Source organism: Rutidosis leptorrhynchoides, chromosome 4 (genome assembly GCF_046630445.1).
Source record: "Rutidosis leptorrhynchoides isolate AG116_Rl617_1_P2 chromosome 4, CSIRO_AGI_Rlap_v1, whole genome shotgun sequence".
Lineage (NCBI taxonomy): Eukaryota > Viridiplantae > Streptophyta > Magnoliopsida > Asterales > Asteraceae > Rutidosis > Rutidosis leptorrhynchoides.
The window spans coordinates 486541104-486561141 of NC_092336.1; the positions used below are offsets into that span (position 1 = coordinate 486541104).

The window sequence follows — 20038 nt, forward strand, 5'->3', positions numbered from 1 at the left end:
TTGGATACTAACCGGTTACATAACTTAAAGTTCCCCTTGGTTCTAGCATCGTGAATCCGTTTAATAAGTTTCTTCATTGAACTATTAATAACGGGGTCATTTAATTTCGTATCAACAACGGGGTTCTTTGTTATCAGGTCATCATTAGGTGTTACTTCATTTTCCCCACACTTAGGCGTTTTATTATTGTTAAGCACTACCGTTGGAGTTGGTAAAACAATGTGGTTCTTACCAATCATTTTTGTTGGTTCAACAGTTTTAGTTGGTGGAGATTTAGACTTTCGAATCACAAAGGTGACCAATTTTTCACCGTCACTAAGTGTCATTCTACCTTTTCTTACATCAAATAATGCCCCGGTGGACGCTAAGAATGGTCGACCTAACATTAGAGGAATGTTTGGGTCCTCTTCTTGTCAATGACAATAAATTCGACTAGAAAGGTTAAATTACCTACTTAAACGGGTAGATTGTCAGCAATTCCAACTGGGTGCTTAATGGGTTGATCAAAGAGTCGAACACTTATTTCCGTTGGACTTAACTCACCTACTCCTAATCTCTTATATAATGAAAGAGGCATAACACTTATACTCGCACCTAAATCTGCTAGTGCATCATACATGACACAATCACTAAGTAGACAAGGAACAATAAATTCACCCGGATCACCCAACCTGGGTGGAACTTTTGGTGGAACTGTCTTCACCGGATTTATTTTTACGATTTTTGTCTCTTGCACTTTCTTATTCTTCTTCTTCTTTCCATAGGTATCACAAACTTTATTACCTATTACTTGCTCATACTTAACTCCTTTTCTTGAAAACAGGATGGGTGGTCTGTATGGTGCCACCACTGGCTTTACATACTCGCGTGGTGGTGGTGGTGTAACTTCTTCATTGTTACTCACATCTAAAACCTTCCCATCTTCTAATGCTGGTTTTTCAGAATTCGTTGAAACCATATTAACATTCTCATTCCGAGAATTTACTTCAGTATTACTCGGTAGCTTTCCTTGTTCCCTCTCACTCATCATGCTAGCAAGAGTACCTACGTGTTTTTCTAGATTCAAAATGGAAACTTGTTGAGTTCTTAATGACTGATCAAACCTCTCATTTGTTTGGGTTTGAGATATAATAAATTGTGTTTGAGATTCCATTAGCTTTGCCATCATTTCTTCCAGATTTGGCTTTTTCTTATCGGTTTGTTGTGGTGGTTTATACAAGCTAGGTCTTTGTTGATTGAAAGTGTTGTTTTGAGTTGGTTGGTTATTCGGACCTTGTTAGTTGTATGAGTTATTGTTGGGTCCATTTGAATTGTAAAGAATGTTTTGATTTCAATTAAAGTTTGGCCTTGGCGGTTGATAATTATTTTGATAATTATTTCCCGACCTTTGGTTCATGTAGGAAATATTCTCTCGTTGTTCCATCGTTTGTTCGATGTGACAATCTTTCGTTAAGTGTGTTCCACCGCATTGCTCACAACTGATTCGTATTGCGTGAATATCTTTAGTCATATTTTCCATTCGTCTTTCAAAAGCATCTATTTTTGCGAAAACGGAATCAAAGTCATGGCTAGAATCGGCTCTAGCCGCTTTAGATGAACGAAAAATATCTTTTTCCTGATGCCACTCATGTGAGTGGGAGGCTGTGTTATCAATAATTTTATAAGCTTCAGTTGCGGTTTTCTTCATAATGGAACCACCAGCTGCTTTGTCGATGTCTTTTCGTGTAGTAATGTCGCATCCTTGGTAGAATATTTATATTATTTGATAAGTGTCTAAACCATGTTGAGGACATCCTCTCAACAACTTTCCGAATCTTGTCCACGCCTCATATAATGTTTCATTTGGCTTTTGCGCGAACGTAACAATTTCTCCTTGAAGTCTCATGGCTTTAAATGCCGGAAGAATCTTTTAAGAAATTTCTCAACTAAAACATCCCATGTATCAATCGCCCCTTAAGGTAACGATTCTAACCAATCTTTGGCTTCTCCTTTTAAAGTCCAGGGAAATAACATGAGATAGATCTGTTCATCCTCAACTTCTCTGAATTTAAATAGAGTACAGAGCCTATTAAAGGTTCGAAGATGTTCGTTTGGATCTTCTTTTGGCGTACCACTATATTGGCATTGATTAGTTACCATGTGTAGGATTTGTCCTTTGATTTCATAATCTGGCGCATTAATGTCTGGCTTAATAATGGCGTGACCTTGGCCCGTGCGTGTGGCTCTCATTCGGTATTCCATACTTAGAGGTTCAGTTACTTCCATAATTGAATTTGTTGAATACGAATCACTAGAGGATTCTGATTTAATGGTTTGTAGTTCAGGAGGAATGATTAGTGGTTCAGGATCTTGGAATTGTCCTTGAATATCCTCCTGGTTCTCAATTGTGAAGTTGGGTTCAAAAAATGGATTATCAAAAATTTGAATTGGAATACTTGGTTGACTTGATAATGATTCTAAAGAAAAATCAACGGCGACAATATTGGCTAGATGTCTTGATCGAGTTACAGGTGGTGAACGTATGAAAGGTGGTGAATGTTTTGCTCGGTGCATTCACTGAATATTCTATTAGTTATAAATAAATATAAAAATTATATAAGTTATCAAATTAATAGACTTTTCTGCTTTTGTCCACGTTTCGAATAGCCAAAAGATGCAGCAGGGAGCCAGGATCCTTTATGTCAAAAAATCCACAACTCAGCCACTAACAAATCCAACTATTACTACGAAGCAGAAAATTTTGGATGTCTATCAATTTAACCACTTAAAATAATTTTTCGTCGAAATTTAAAGAAAATAAAGAAAATTCTATGTCCTAAAAACTAGAGCGTAAAAATGAGAAAGAAAAAGAAGCGCGTTGAAAAACGTCAAAAAATAAAAGGTCGAAAAACAATAATAAGAAAGTAGAGCGTCGAAACTTGAAAGTCTAAAAACTAAATATTAAAAGTTGCGTCTAAAGGTATTAAAGCTTAAAAGGAATTCTATATCCAAAATGGCAATAACTTAATAGGCACTAAAATCTATTAAATACTAAAGCAATAAGCGACGTCGTAAAATTCTAAAGCGTCTAAATCTTAATCTAAAGAAAATGCACTTAAGGGATTTTACGGAAAAGCCTAGAAATCTATAAATATAAAATAACTACGGCAAAATACTAAGTTTAAAACTAATTACGAACGATAAATATAAACTACATACTAAATAATAAAAAGATACAAAAATGATAAAATTACTTAATTTTATAAAAAAATTATTTTTATATTATTATTTTATAAAAGATATTAATTTATATAATTAATAATAAAAATTACACTTAATATTACTAATTAAAACTAAACTTAAAAACTAATTAATTAATTACAACCCTAATTAGGTTAAATATTAATAATAATTAATTTAAAATCTAACCCGTAATAAATGCTGTACCAGGTTTGGGCGTCTCAGACAGCTCCGCGAGTGCGGATTCTTGATGCCCAAATGTCTCCGCGAGTGCGGAATTTGCAGATTCAGATTTCGTGCAGGCCAAATTCGTGCAGGTTCAGTTTTTTTTTGTTTTTTTATTTTTTTATTATTTTTTTTAGAAAATAAAATAAACTTATATTTTAAAAATTAGAAATAAAACTAAAAATATTTTTTAATTTTATATATATTAAACAAACTCTTAAAAATATTTTTTTCTTTTTTTTATATTATTATTATTATTATTTTTAATATATTTTTTTAAAAAATATAGCGTTTTACCGCTCCCCGGCAGCGGCGCCAAAAACTTGATGTGTGCAGTGGTGTATACGAAATAGTTATATTTTTTATACTAAATACGGCGAAATATGATACAATTTTTATTTATTTATATAGAATGGGATATACCTAAACCTTGCTACAACACTTATAGGCAGTGTACCTAATCGTAGAGTAGTGTAGTTTTTAGTAAGTTCGGTTCGTTTCACAGGGAGCTAGCTGAGTTTAACGCTATATATATTTTAAACTATATTTGTATATGTATATATATATATATATATATATATATATATATATATATATATATATATATATATATATATAAGTAGTATTATTATTATTATAAAAAGGGGGGGTTTACCTTTTAAAGACCGATTTGTCGGTTTTATATTTTAAGTGTAAAGATAAATGACGATAATATAAATGACAGAATTTAAATTGTGATAAAGTAAATTGTAGTAATTAAAATGACACTAAATAAAGGTACGATGAAATATGAAATAAAAGAATTATGCTTATTTAAACTTCCGTAATCATGATGTTTGACGTTTTGATTTTAATTTATTTATCTGGGTTAATTGTCCTTTGTCCTGAATTTATTTGATACCTATCTGGTTTTTATCCATAATAGTCCATCGGTCATAATTATAAATTGCTCGTTAAATTAACCTTATTCCCGAAGTCAAATATTCCAACTAATTAGGGATTCGAACTGTAACAAGGTTTTAATACTTTGTTTAATGATTACACCAGGTTATCGACTGCGTATAATCCAAGGTTTTATTACTTTATTAACAATTACACCAATTATCCTTGTATGTAATTGTTGGGATTTAACAAGTTTCATAATACTTATAATCATTCAAGAAATAAGATTTGCGGAAGCGTGTAGATTACCATTTTGAAACTTGTAAATCTTTAACCAATTAAAGTTAAATCCCAATAAGGATCAAGTTATGAAACATACTTACAAACTAAGAGTGGGTTTAGAGTTTATACCTCCTCAAGCTAGTTAAGGGTTAGTTCAAAAGAAGATGATGAAGAATGGAGCTTCAAAGTGATGAAACCTCAAGGAGAAATACCCCAAGCTTTTGCACCAACACCTAGCCTTTGGTTAGGATTTAATAACACTTGAATTGAGCTTGCAATAACCAAATGAAGAACCCTTTCTTCCTCCCAAAAAGCCACCAAATTCAGCTGGGTTTTAGGAGAGTTTTGTGCAGAATTTTAATGTACAATTGCATGTATCTCTTGCTACTAGTCAAAGGACATGTATATGTGGAATTGTGTTATGGAAAGCAACAAGAATAAGCATGGGATAGACTTTCTTGGGGCTCCAAAATCTGCCCACCATCCATTATTTTATAACAAGAATGATTTTATAAAACTTGTTACAAGTTTTATAAAACTTGTATAAAATAAAATGTATTTGTTACTTGCAATAATTTTATAAACCATTTTATAAAATATAACATAACATAATTATTTAAACCTATAAATAATTAAATCCACATCATATATAAATTATCCAAATAATTTATCTCAAGTGATTATGATTTAGAAAATCGATTTTCTAAAGTTCAAGTGTCGCGTATTTATTTAACAATCCAACCGTTAAAATAAATACATATAAAGTGTTGGTAAGCTTGTTATTGGGTATGACCCGACTTGGATCATAACATAGTGGCCACGTTAATTTAATATGTCTCTCGGGCATATGAAATACCTTCAATCTCCCACTTGCACGAGAAACATAAGAAATTAATGCAAGTGATGGATACCACCTAACGACCGTCCATCACCCCCAATATGTTATGACTTTTGCCATTCAATAACATCATCCCTTTCGAGTTCCCATCTCGAATATGAATAGGTGAATCTTTCATCACATCCTTTCGTCCTAGATGTCATGTTAAATCCAAGAAACATAGAGTGATCACTCTCTTCTAGATTTAACTTTATCAGGCCTTAGACATCTGACTCTCAACGAATAAGAGGGACAAATTCCATCTTGACTACATATGTCCTAAATATATACCTTGCATTATACCTGAGCTCCTCCTTATGAACTACCATATTTCAGAATAGCGAAGGAAAGAATCAAGGCACAATACTTGGCAAATATCTGAACCCAATATGTATCTCAGGTCAGAGGATACAATAATATTCACCTTTACTCAAGATTACATGTGATCAACCACAAAGGCTCCATTTAGTGAATCTTGAGAGCGGGTCTTCCAATATTTGTATCCCACAAATATCTATGAACCTTAGTAGCAACCTTGCCCCACATTCAGTCCGTGAATGTATACCAATCCAAGTTCATAATAGTCTAACCCTCACATTTGCTCCCACAAATGTGATCGACTACGGAATTTAGAATAATTACTTATTCATGGATAAAATATGCAAAATAGGAACATAACTCAAAATAAATTAATACCATAATTATATTAATGAGTTTGAACAATTTCGTTCCGTTACAATACTTAAAACAGATCATGACCAATCACTAGAATATCGAAGCCCTAATGCACAAACATGTCCAGTATGTTTTGCTCCATGTAAGAGCTTCGTGAGAGGATCCGCTATATTAAGATCTGTGTGAACTTTGCGAATACATATCTTTCCCTTTTCAACTTCATCCCTTATGTAGTTGAATCTCCGCTCAATGTGACGGGTCTTTTGGTGAGCACGAGGTTCTTTGATTTGAGCAATCGCACCCTCGTTGTCACAAAAGATCTCAAGAGGGTCCTGAATGGAAGGGACTACTCCTAAGTCGTCGATGAATTTCTTCATCCATGCAGCTTCCTGAGCTGCCAATGATGCGGCGATGTACTCCGACTCTGTAGTGGATAAAGCAACAACATCATGTTTTGAACTCTTCCAAGAGACCGCACCTCCATTTAATGTGAAGACATAACCGGATTGTGATCGAGAATCATCTCGATCAGTTTGGAAACTTGCATCCACGTAACCTTTTACAGCAAGTTCCTCCTCACCAGACCCATATATCAGAAACATATCCTTAGTCCTCCTAAGGTATTTCAATATACTTTTGACAGCAATCCAATGACTGTTTCCTGGGTTATTCTGGTATCTACTTGTCAGGCTAAGAGCGCATGACACATCCGGTCTAGTGCATATCATTGCATACATGATTGACCCATTGGCAGACGCATATGGGACCTTCTTCATTTTCTCTTGTTCATCTTTCGTGGTGGGGCACTGAGATGAACTAAGGAGTGTTCCTCTTTGAATATGTACCAAACCTTTCTTAGAGTTCTCCATCTTGAACCTTTTCAAGATCTTTTCAATGTATGCACTTTGATTCAAACCTATCAGTTTCTTGGATCTATCCCTGTAGATCCCAATCCCCAAAACGTATTTTGCTTCTCCAAGATCCTTAATGGAGAAGCATTTACTTAGCCAAGTTTTAACTCTTTGCATTGCCGGAATATCATTTCTAAATAACAATATATCATCCACATATAGTACAAGGAACATGATAGTGCTCCCACTAGCTTTCTTATATACACAAGCTTCATCACCATTTTTAATGAAGCCAAATTTCTCGGCTTCCTCATTAAAACGATGATTCCACATTCTAGATGCTTGTTTCAATCCGTAGATTGACTTCTTTAACTTGCATACCTTTTTAGGATATTTCGGATCAACAAAACCTTCAGGCTGAACCATATAGACATCTTCCACAAGATATCCATTTAGGAAAGCGGTCTTGACATCCATTTGCCATATTTCATAATCATAATGAGCAGCAATGGCAAGTAATATCCTAATAGACTTTAGCATTGCCACAGGCGAAAAAGTTTCATCATAGTCAACCCCTTGAGTTTGAGTGAAACCTTTTGCTACAAGTCTAGCTTTATATGTATCCAAGTTTCCATGTATGTCGGTTTTCATTTTGAAAAGCCATTTATAATCAACTAGCCTTGAGCCAGCAGGTTGTGTAACAAGTTCCCAAACTTGGTTGTCATACATGGATTGCATCTCAGCGTTCATGGCTTCCTGCCATTTATCTTTATCAATCCTTGATAAAGCATCTTGGTAGTTTATTGGTTCATCCAAATCAACCACATTGCAACCATCCATGAGAAACCCATATCTCTCAGTAGGATTACTAATCCTACCAGATCTACGAACGTCTTGTGTATTTTGATCATCCATTTGATCACTCTCAACATTTTCATGTTGAGTGCTAGTGTCAACCAATTGTGTATCATCTACTTGATCTTGAACCTCTTCAAGATCTATCTTCCTTTCACTACTTCCTTCCATTAGGAACTTAGTTTCAAGGAATTCCGCCTTCCGAGCAACAAATACATTCTGCTCGGATGGATCATAGAAATAATATCCCATATTATCCTTGGGATATCCTATGAAGATACACTTCGTGGATCGAGCATTCAACTTATTAGGGACGTAACGCTTAGGATAAGCTTCACATCCCCATACCTTTAAGTATGATAGAGATGGAGGTTTTCCAAACCACATCTCATGAGGTGTTCGTTCCACTTTCTTGGTTGGGGCCATATTTAAAATACGAGCCGCGGAGCATAGACAATAACCCCAAAATGATAGAGGTAACGAGCTTCTAGCCATCATAGATCGAACCATATCCATTAGGGTTCGGTTCCTCCTTTCGGAAACTCCATTCAGTTGGGGTGTTCCAGGAGGAGTGAGTTGCGAGATAATCCCACAACTTCTAAGATGATCTTGGAAAGCATCACTTAGGTATTCACCTCCTCTATCGGTACGAAGTACCTTGATTGTCTTATTGAGTTGATTTTGTACTTCGCTTTGATACTCTTTGAATGCTTCAAAAGTTTCGTCCTTATGTCTTAACAAGTAGACATATCCGAAATGACTGAAGTCATCAATGAAAGTAACGAAGTATCTTTCACCATTCCTAGTTATGGGCTTAAAGGGTCCACATACATCCGAATGTATTAATCCCAATAAGTCCTTAGCCCTTTCATAGGTCCCTTTGAAAGGTGCTTTAGTCATTTTGCCTTGTAAACAAGATTCACATACATCAAACGAGTCTAGTTCATTTGATTTCAAAAGGCCATTCTTTTGAAGTGTATGCATTCGATTCTTGTTTATGTGACCAAGGCGACAATGCCATAAGTAGGAATCACTCAAATCCCTTTTGAGTTTCTTGGTGCTAGTATGGTATATTGAGCTACTAGATGATGTGTCATCATGAACCATTTCATAAATTCCATTTGAAGGCGAAGCCTTAAAATAGAATACATTATCTAAATAAACGTGAATATCATCATTAACAAAATTAAGATAAAAACCACATTGTTTTAAACGGAAAACTGAAATAATGTTTCGACATAAATCCGGTGCATACAAAACATTGTTCAAAATAAGTTCCAAACTACTTGGAAGCTTTAATACAAAGTCTCCTTGAGCCTTCACTTGCACTTTGGCTCCATTACTCATAAAGAGACTTGATGTTCCCGTTTGCTTGCTACTTCTTTTGAACCCCTGCAAAGAATTGCAAATGTGAGTTCCACATCCAGTGTCTAATACCCATGTATTAGAAGAAGTAATACTAAGCTCTATATATACCATATATATATTACCTGAGGTTTGCCCCGCATCCCTCTTTTCCTTCAACTCCTTAAGGTAGACCGGGCAGTTTCGTTTCCAGTGACCCATTTCACCGCAACCGAAGCACGGGTCTTCCTTGGGGTTTGCTTGTCCGGCAACCTTTTGCTTCTTGTTCTTGTTTTTGGTTGGGGTAACCATCCTCCCCTTTTCCTTGCCTTGATGGGCCGGTCCTTTCCTCTTAGCCGCCTTTGGCTTAGAGGTGTTATTACCTTTGGACCCACCATCATTGATCATTAGCACGGGTGAAGCCCTCTTACCCATGCTAGTTTCTGCCGTCCTAAGCATGCCATGAAGTTCGCCAATGGTCTTATCCATCCCATTCATATTGTAATTAATTACAAATTGGTCAAACCTCTTTGACAAGGAGTTTAGGATAAGATCCGTGGCTAGCTCATTAGATATGTTGAGATTAAGACGGTTTGCGCGATCAATGAGGCTTTTCATCTTAAGGACATAAGATGAAACGGATTGGGAGTCGTCCATACGACATGCATGAAGCGCTCGGACCGTTTCAAAGCGCTCGACACGAGCTTGTTGAAGGAACATCTCCTTCAATTGCGTGATCATGTCGTATGCGGTATGATGCTCGAAATCCTTTTGGAGTTCGGGTATCATAGTCCCAAGCATTAGGCAAGCGACTTGCACCGAATCGGCGCAATACTTATCCCAATAAGCCATGCCTTCCGTATCATCCTTGTCGGGTTGATCGGGAATGGGGTCTTCCAACACATACGCCTTATCCTCAAGTTTGAGGACAATCCTAAGATTGCGGAACCAATCCATAAAGTTCGTATGGTTGAGTTTGTCTTTCTCGAGGAGAGACCTTAACGATAGGTTGTTCAAGTTAATAGGTGCATTTTGCATGTTGTTGTTATTGGCGGCCATCTACAAAATTTAACAAAGTTCATTTAAGTATCGATTTTAAATTTAACAATCAATACCCTTTAAATTCAATTGATATATATTAAATTTTAGAATTCAACGGTAAACCAAATTTCGGTTAGGTGACCTTTATCCCGTCATTTGATTTAGCTAGGTAGTCATTATATGACAATTGCAATCCTTTTGCAACTTCTAAGTTATGGGATCATGCAATCCTTTTGCATGACATATTATCCCATCAACGCCTATTTGTTCATCATGCTTCGGTGACCCTAAGTTCATGATTTCCAAATCAAGTCGTCCTACTTGTTTAGACATGTAAACTTAACATACAAGTGGTTAGGTGACCTTTATCCCACAAGTGTGCGAAATTTACCTTAATCATATTAGTTTGCTTATAACGGTTAGGTGACCTTTATCCCATTATAAGTTCCTTAATACGTCTAAGTGTCATACAATAGGATGGCGTTTAAACTTGTTAACCTAGTGTGTTAAAGGGATTTTAAGTTTTCATTATTTCTAGTTTGAGAAAACTTTTATGCCATACACCAACATGCATTTAGTGTATGGTTCTTATGAAAATCCATTTTCATGTCTATAAACCATTTTATATATATGATCCTAATCATGTTCTTAATAACCGTTTATTAATGTCCTTTTAGCCATTTTTAATTTAACCAATTAAATTGTCGTTTTGCATGTCGTTAATTAATGTATAATTTAACCAATTAAATTGCCATTTTGCTTGTTGTTAACTTGTGTGATTAACTTGTAGCATACAAACATACAATCCACAATCATATAATAAACAACCATGCATGCAAAACAAATATGTTCACAATCAAGCCATTTTGGTAGACATTTGTTTAGCCGAAAACAAATGCCACCGGATAAGGGGTAATTACACAAAGTAGGAGATTTCAAATCTCCCACTTAACCTTACATCCAAATGCTTCTTCATGTGTTCTTCAAGTCTTCATCATTCTTCATCATTTTACAAAATATATCCTAATACATTTTGTCTAAAAAATGAAATTACAACCTAATCTATTTTACATACCAAATATAAAATAAATTACATAACCAAATGAATTATTACATGCCAAATGAATAAATATTATTACAAACCAATTGAATAAATATCAATCAACCATGCATGCAACCAAACACAAGGTCAAGGCTTAGATTGTGAACTTTAACTACATAAGAGATAGGCAGTACAGAATCACAAGTGATTGGCAGTACAGAATCACAAGTGATTGTCAGTACAGAATCACAAGTGATTGGCAGTACAGAATCACAAGTGATTGGGGCCAAAATGACAAACCACCCAAAACCGAAAATTTTACATTCTACTTCATGCATGTTCATAGAATACAAAATTATAGTGGGTTTAATAACCATCTCGAAGCATATTTCAACAACTTCAGCTCTGATACCATTGTTGGGATTTAACAAGTTTCATAATACTTATAATCATTCAAGAAATAAGATTTGCGGAAGCGTGTAGATTACCATTTTGAAACTTGTAAATCTTTAACCAATTAAAGTTAAATCCCAATAAGGATCAAGTTATGAAACATACTTACAAACTAAGAGTGGGTTTAGAGTTTATACCTCCTCAAGCTAGTTGAGGGTTAGTTCAAAAGAAGATGATGAAGAATGGAGCTTCAAAGTGATGAAACCTCAAGGAGAAATACCCCAAGCTTTTGCACCAACACCTAGCCTTTGGTTAGGATTTAATAACACTTGAATTGAGCTTGCAATAACCAAATGAAGAACCCTTTCTTCCTCCCAAAAAGCCACCAAATTCAGCTGGGTTTTAGGAGAGTTTTGTGCAGAATTTTAATGTACAATTGCATGTATCTCTTGCTACTAGTCAAAGGACATGTATATGTGGAATTGTGTTATGGAAAGCAACAAGAATAAGCATGGGATAGACTTTCTTGGGGCTCCAAAATCTGCCCACCATCCATTATTTTATAACAAGAATGATTTTATAAAACTTGTTACAAGTTTTATAAAACTTGTATAAAATAAAATGTATTTGTTACTTGCAATAATTTTATAAACCATTTTATAAAATATAACATAACATAATTATTTAAACCTATAAATAATTAAATCCACATCATATATAAATTATCCAAATAATTTATCTCAAGTGATTATGATTTAGAAAATCGATTTTCTAAAGTTCAAGTGTCGCGTATTTATTTAACAATCCAACCGTTAAAATAAATACATATAAAGTGTTGGTAAGCTTGTTATTGGGTATGACCCGACTTGGATCATAACATAGTGGCCACGTTAATTTAATATGTCTCTCGGGCATATGAAATACCTTCAGTAATCCATCCCTATTTTAATGAGATATGAATATTAATTTACCCACTTGATCAGAATGAATAATCAATTACCCAACCCGAATAATTAATTAAATGATCGTAAAAGATGTCGTATAAACGTCACTAAATAGGACATACATAATTATTTTAATAATTATTAGATTAACTAATTTGAAGATAGGTTCGACAGGTTCCAATGAGTTGTCATTCGATTAGACAATACCCCCTACCTATTAATAGTCAATAGTCTAATGTTCACAAGTGTCGGTCTTTTGTCCAAACCTTAATTATGGTACAAAATCCAATAACCCCATCTTAATATTTAATCTAACATCACGATTACTTCGGCTCAAATAATCATAATAATAACTTAGTTACGATACATTAATTTAAAAAGGGAGAACATAGCTTACAGTGATTATTTATCGCGTAGCATTACACGGACAGAGTTCCGACTTTAAAACCCGTAAAACATTTCTTACAATAACCTTATTATTATTATTATTATTATTATTATTATTATTATTATTATTATTATTATTATTATTATTATTATTATTATTATTATTATTATTATTATTATTATTATTATTATTATTATTATTAAATTAAACTTAAAATTATATATATATATATATATATATATATATATATATATATATATATCAATAGATTGAAAGAAAGAAAAGGTGTACGGAAATCGATCAGAATGCGCGGCCTTTTATAGGCCCACTTTGAACTGTACAGCTCCACGAGTGCGGAGGTTTTGTGCTTCACAGCTCCGCGAGTGCGGAGCTTCGGATTCCAGCTCACCAAATGAATTAAACGTGGGCTGCTTTGATTAAAATAATATAATATAATATATATATATATATATATATATATATATATATATATATATATATATATATATATATATATATAATTATATATAATATTATATTCTTGTGCATAGTTGACTTGTAATTTTAGCTCCGTTGAGTCGCACGTTGATAGTTGGTTCATGTCTCGGTTCCGGATTTTCGAACGCCTTTTCGTATAATTTAATATCTTGTACTTTACATTTTGCGGCTTGTACTCTTGTAATTTCTAGACGTTTCTCATCAATAATTTGAACCACTTGGATTGTACTTTGTACTTTTTAGCTTTTTTGGTCGTTTGCGTCTTCAAATCGTCATTTTCTTCTTTTGTCTTCGCACTTATTTATTTAAACGATTATTACATAAAAATAGAACAATAGTAACTAAAAGCTTTACATATTGAAAGGATATTGATACTAAATATATGTTCCTTTTTAGCATTATCAACCCTATCAGAGAAGTAATCACCACCATCACTGCCTCGATGATTGACATTCATGGATCAATCAGCAGAGCTGTGGACCATATTCTCATCGGACTTCAAGATTTATCACGAGCCGAAACCACACATTACCTATCTTTCAGAAGATCTTCACGGGAAGTACCGGATCTGCTACCACTTTTAGTCCAACACTTTCTCAGGATTATCCACCAAGACTCACATTCTCTCGAGAAGACCAAGATCACAACTACCTGAGGGGAATGTCTGATTTTTAGGCATCATTACACCTTAAACAATAGCACTTCTCGGGAGGCAACCCGTGCAATAAAGTAGAGTAGAAGGATGACAAATGAGCCGATCAATAAAGGATGTAACTTCCAAGATTGCTGAAACGACCTGTCTTCATCTACTAGGGGTACTCCTTTCTTCCTGTTACTGGCTCAAATTTCAATTATACCACATCCTAGCTTATCACTAAGTGTGGGATTCCAACCCAAATAAACACTAGACAAATACTCCCAAATCTTTAACTAAAACTCTTAAGTGTGAGATACACTAGGAACATTGAGGACAATGTTCGTCTAAGTCTGGGATGTTGGTATAATCTTTTTATGCTATATTAAAATAACTCATTACAAAGATTCCGAGTTCTTAAGTCAAATTTCAAATTTTTAACAAGAGAAAACTTTTTGAAAAAGTACTTTCAAAAACCTGAAACGTTTGTAAATAAAATTAAGGCTTAAGTAAGGTAAAAATCTTGTTAGGACGAACCGAATCTCTAATAGAGCATTGCATGACTAGACATTATCAACCTAAATTGATTATGGTGAGGCACCCAAATAAGACCATATGAGCATTCATATTTAATGCTTCGTTATTTTTCGTTTAGGGTGCCGATGTCTGTACTCAGAATCAGAATTTGCTCTAGATCTGCATTTCCAAGTAACGAAATGTGATTCGTGTATAATCAGAAGAGCTAGCCATTTGTCAAAAATAGGCCTTTCATACCTCCACCACTTCTACCACACCAACTCATCCACATCATCTTTACTATCGCTCGAAAATTCCAGAAAATAAGATTCTTTCCAAAAACCCGATGTTATAAACCTCTCAAGTATCATGGCAAAGGTCTTGAAAAAGTTTACCGGCAAAAAGTTTCTCGAGATAAAATCTCCAAAAAAAATAAATAAATAAAAAGAAAAATATTTTGTGTCTTTTCAAAGTTCTGAAAAAGGAACAGAACTTATAAAGAGAAACGCCGAAGAAGAACTCGACCGCTAATGACTCCAAAGGAGAAAAGTTCAAAAGTGCTTCTCAAAAAGTAACAGCACTCCTATCTATCTTATGTTTTCCGAATAAAAGTCTTTAAAAATACTATAGTATCTTTTCTCACCCCCTTAAAACAACTTCACCACCACTCGAAAATTCATTTTCATCATTCCAATTGACAAATGACCTATATTACCGTTTTCACATTAGTAGCAAGGATTTGAGTCTTTATCAAGCCTATGACGATGGATGCATCATGACAGGCTATGAGTGAATTCATTTCTTAGATCTATAGGGAACCCTAAACGCTTGTGTGATTTGAGTGACCCGTGAAAGCTAGCTTAAGTCATGTAACCCCCTCGCATGCTTACAGAGATAGTTTCAACCCTAACATAGATAACTCACCTTATTTTTCGCCCTTATAATAAAAAGCAAACCGCTTAGGCTATTAGAAAAGAAACTTCGAAAATATTTCTTAAGGTAAAAACGGGAAGTTTGCTTGAGGACATGCAAAGTCTAAGTGTGGGATATTTGATATCGGCTAAAAAGTCACGTTTTCACCCCGTTATTAAGGCCCAAAAACAATAAAGTTCCGAGCTTTATTTCCAAAATGCCCGCTTTGTTGGTTGAAATTGAAGATCAAGTAATTACGAAGAGGTGTAAAAAGAATCAAGAGAATCGGGGCTAAAACGAAGATTCTAGAACGAAAACGGTGAAAGACAAGAAACTAAGCTATGATCAAGGAAATCAAGTTACGATCCAGTGAAATCAGCAAGCCAAACGGCTTGCCAAACGGCTTGCCAAACGGCTTGCCATAATGAAAAATGGCTTGCCAAACGGCCCAAGCAAACGGGCCACCATTGCAAACGAGCCCTGCAAATGGCTTGCCGAACGGCCTGCCAGCCATTTGCATGCAAAATTCACTTCTATTTAAAGGGTCTTTGTCATTTATTTTTACACACACTTTAATTTACTTCTTTCTCTCTCTTTCTACAATATTAGTCATACTTTCAAGGTCTTCGACTCCGTGCGGGAAACCTAGTACCCGGAGAAGAATGCCGAAGATTGTATTAGGAGTGGTCTGGAGTTTGAAGTTGTCACTTTTGTATTCGGAACTCGTTTAATCTATTGGTACTTCTATCATTTGTCTTTATACAATGTTTTCCATTATTGTGCTTTGTGATATCATTACCACGATTAGCGAGTAGTTATCTTTAGTGTTTGCTATGATGTAATCAGTTATAATGTCGAAGTAATATTATGGTTTGTGTATGTTGTCAAGATGCTTTCCGATTATGCTTTAAAATCAATCGCTTTTCCAACTAATAGAATGTAGTTATCGGCTCTATTATTGGGAAGTCGTGAACTCTGATTCAGAGTACACTATCTATGTCACCCCTTGATAAGAGAAGTCTATCAGATACAACGTAAGTTTGACTGAGGCACACCGGTTATATTAAGTCCACCGAGCCTTGGATTCCGACTGATGACTCTTTCGTAGTGAAACATCTAACTAGACCCCTAGTACATTGTCGGTCCTAGACCATGCTAGTGTAGTCACCAAGCATATAAACTTCATACGTACACGATGAAGCACAACAGTTGTTGTAAACTGTACCTCTACTGAGTAAGGCCATGGAACCCAGTCAGTGCTGATTAATACACTTCACCATAACGCGGTCTCAAGTATTGCACCCCGCTTGAGGGATTCTTAGTTAATCAAGGAACTATTTGTTTAAACACATAAAGGATTGGACCGTTAGGATAACCGAACGTGTTCATGGAAGTCAAACCCGGCTTGGCCATGATATTCTTTATGGTTGAACTCTTTTAAGGGCGTAACTATCTTTTAAACCCAATCATTAATGAAGGCATCAAAACACATCATGTCTCTCGGATATGGGAAACCCTGTATTCTATTATGCTTAAGAAAGTTTAGAACTTTGTGGAATGTTAATACGTCACCTAACCGAGTCGCTCAATTGGATGAGCCGCCTGAACGTGTATGCCAGTAGTCAGACTGCACGGGCGTCGGGGGTAAGGGACGTTGCTGTCTATTCAGAATCTTCAAGCCTATCGCATTACCCAGTGACATGTCTTATGACAGGGTCGTTTAGGACCAGTGTAATGAATACAAGGTCACTACCTATTCATGAGCCAGCATTCCATAATCTCGGCAAAGTAACTGATGAAACCATAGTGTGTGCTTGTTTTAACCTTACATGAATTACAAATTTTATTGCATTTACTTTACTTTATCTTATAAACTAGAAAACCCCAAAATTAGGTAACAAACCAGTACTCCTTCACTTTATGATTATCTTAAGCTTTACTTATAGTTTTGATTCTACTGATATCTTAAAAATACGACCCTATGTCATACTTTCCTTACTCATAATAAGGAGTAGTACGATTTAATCCCCACTAAATATAAATTTAAAACTATTATTCTCTCTCTTGATAAGCTGTTTCTAACACCTTGCGACCTGACGATGCCTCATAAATAAAATTGTCCGTTTCGGCCACATCAACAAGGCATACTTTCCATTTCTCATATACATGATCAGGCTTCTTACTGACGGATCACTCTTTTCACTAAAGTGTTTAGGGTGCCATATTCTATTGTATTGTCGCTCAGAAGCCAGTCTTGTAATGATTTTCATCATAAGCTTGGTCAAGAATCGATATCTCCACCGGTTGGATAGGAGGGCCTGATCTTCTTCCTAGGCATTCTTTCAAGAGGAAGACGGTTTAAGGTTGGTTAGCGGAGAAAAGTGAAGGTTTTTGTGAAGGGGTGAACATAGGTGTTTTCTTTGAATTGAAGAGAATCGATAGATTATAGTTTCTCGGAATATCCCTTTTTCTATAGGATGATTGAATCTTTATTTTTGTGAAGAGTTTCTCGAAAGACGCGATTTTTGTGAAGACTTTGTCTAGAATTTGCTTAGCTCTTTCGACAGCTCTTCTGGGTCACACTTCTTGATTAGAGTTTTTCATGTCTTTATTTGAGACTTTGCTCATCATTTCATTTTTTTTTTTCATACCCTATTTTCATGACTTTTGTCTTTTCTTCATGTGCCCATAGAGGAAGCGATATTTCACTTTGGAAATAGGTCTTTGACCTATTAAAAATAATCGGGGTTTGGAATCTTTTGACACATGCTTTAGGATTCATCAATAACTCAATTAAAAATTAGGTAGATCAATGAGTGTACTTCAATATGAGTGAGTGCAAAATCTATTACCTTTGCTTTAGGTTGATGGTATTTGTTTTAAAAATAATAATATTGAATTATTCTATAATTTCTTTTCTTTTTAAAAACATTGACATGACATATATAGATGTAGATTCTTATGTTATAAGAATTGTAATTCATCGATATTGAACATGTACTCAATATGTTCAATATGTAACATTGCTTTATCCACGATTGCTTCCGTGAATAAGGGTTGATGTTTTTTAGTCTCATTAACGTTTAAAAAACTGAGGTTGGACATGGATGAATTAGGGGAATTTCTTACACTTTCATATTAGGAGGCTTAACGTACGCCAATGTTTGTATGCGACCAGAGATCACATATATATGTAGCACGTTAGACATATTCTAATCTAATACTGGCTAACATCATTGGAAAGTAGCTTAGAAAGTCATGTGATATATATATATATATATATATATATATATATATATATATATATATAAAAGGAATGAGAGATTATAGATTAGCTTGCACTAGATCCTAAAAACCTAATAGTTGTTGAATACTCGGATTAATAAATTTGTAATTAGTAGTGATTAAGATACTTTCTAGGTTTTATTTAATATTAAAATTTAATAATTGGTATATTGATGTATTTAAGTGATTTTTTTTTTTTGCACGGCTATTTTGGCATCACCCATGGTGAAGTGAATCACCTTCGCGATCATTGTCACCCACGCACGCTATAGAGGAAACCTGCCCGGAAACCGGGAAGGGAAAAACCCCAAGGAGATTTAAACCCGAAAAAAATCCTCAATGTTTTTCTCTCTCATAGAATTCAAGTCCGAGACAAAGTCCTCAAAGTACACTAAGTTACTAAATTAGTGATTAAAGTGTATATATGTGTTATTATTAATTTCAAGTTAGTAAATATTTAATTTAAACAGATAAAAGTGTATATGTGATTACATCCCATATATCTCCATCTCTATGTATATATGTATTTCCATTTAGTTTAGTTAGTTGCTTATGGTGTGATATGTTGACCTATTATCTAGTTTGATTCTCATTATTTAGTTGAATGCGTTCATTTAAACGTTGAGGTAATTTATTTGTTGGTTCTAGAAGTCATGCTATATCAACATATCAACTACATTCGAAAATAATGGCAAGCTATTATTATTATTATTATTATTATTATTATTATTATTATTATTATTATTATTATTATTATTATTATTATTATTATTATTATCGTTATCGTTATTATTATTATCGTTATTATTATTATTATTATTATTATTATTATTATTATTATTATTGTTGTTGTTGTTGTTGTTAATTGTTTTTATTATTATTATTTTTAGTAGTTTTTAGTTTGAGTTATTGATTTTCGTTTAACATTAATTGATTTTCTTTTATAATAAAATAAATGTAACACTCGTGTTCTTATAGCCTAGTTGGTAACTAACCATATGATGTTATTTAATTATTATTATCCGTAGTAGTTAAATATCTAATTATGTGTTTATAATTATTTACGTGTTTGTTGAATTTGTTATGTGACAAAGGTCGCAAAATATATATGTTTAATTGAAATGCCTCGTCTGCCTAACGAGGTACGTTATGTTTCAGATAATGGGTAAAATACA

The 20038-nt window shown here is 34.3% G+C and overlaps 1 non-coding gene across 1 annotated transcript; it reads left to right on the forward strand.

The window, feature by feature from the left end:
- Positions 1-1775: 1775 nt before the first annotated feature.
- Positions 1776-1882, forward strand: LOC139846115 (small nucleolar RNA R71). Its single transcript, XR_011758857.1, has one exon. It is a non-coding gene; the product is annotated as a small nucleolar RNA R71 (small nucleolar RNA).
- Positions 1883-20038: the final 18156 nt, after the last annotated feature.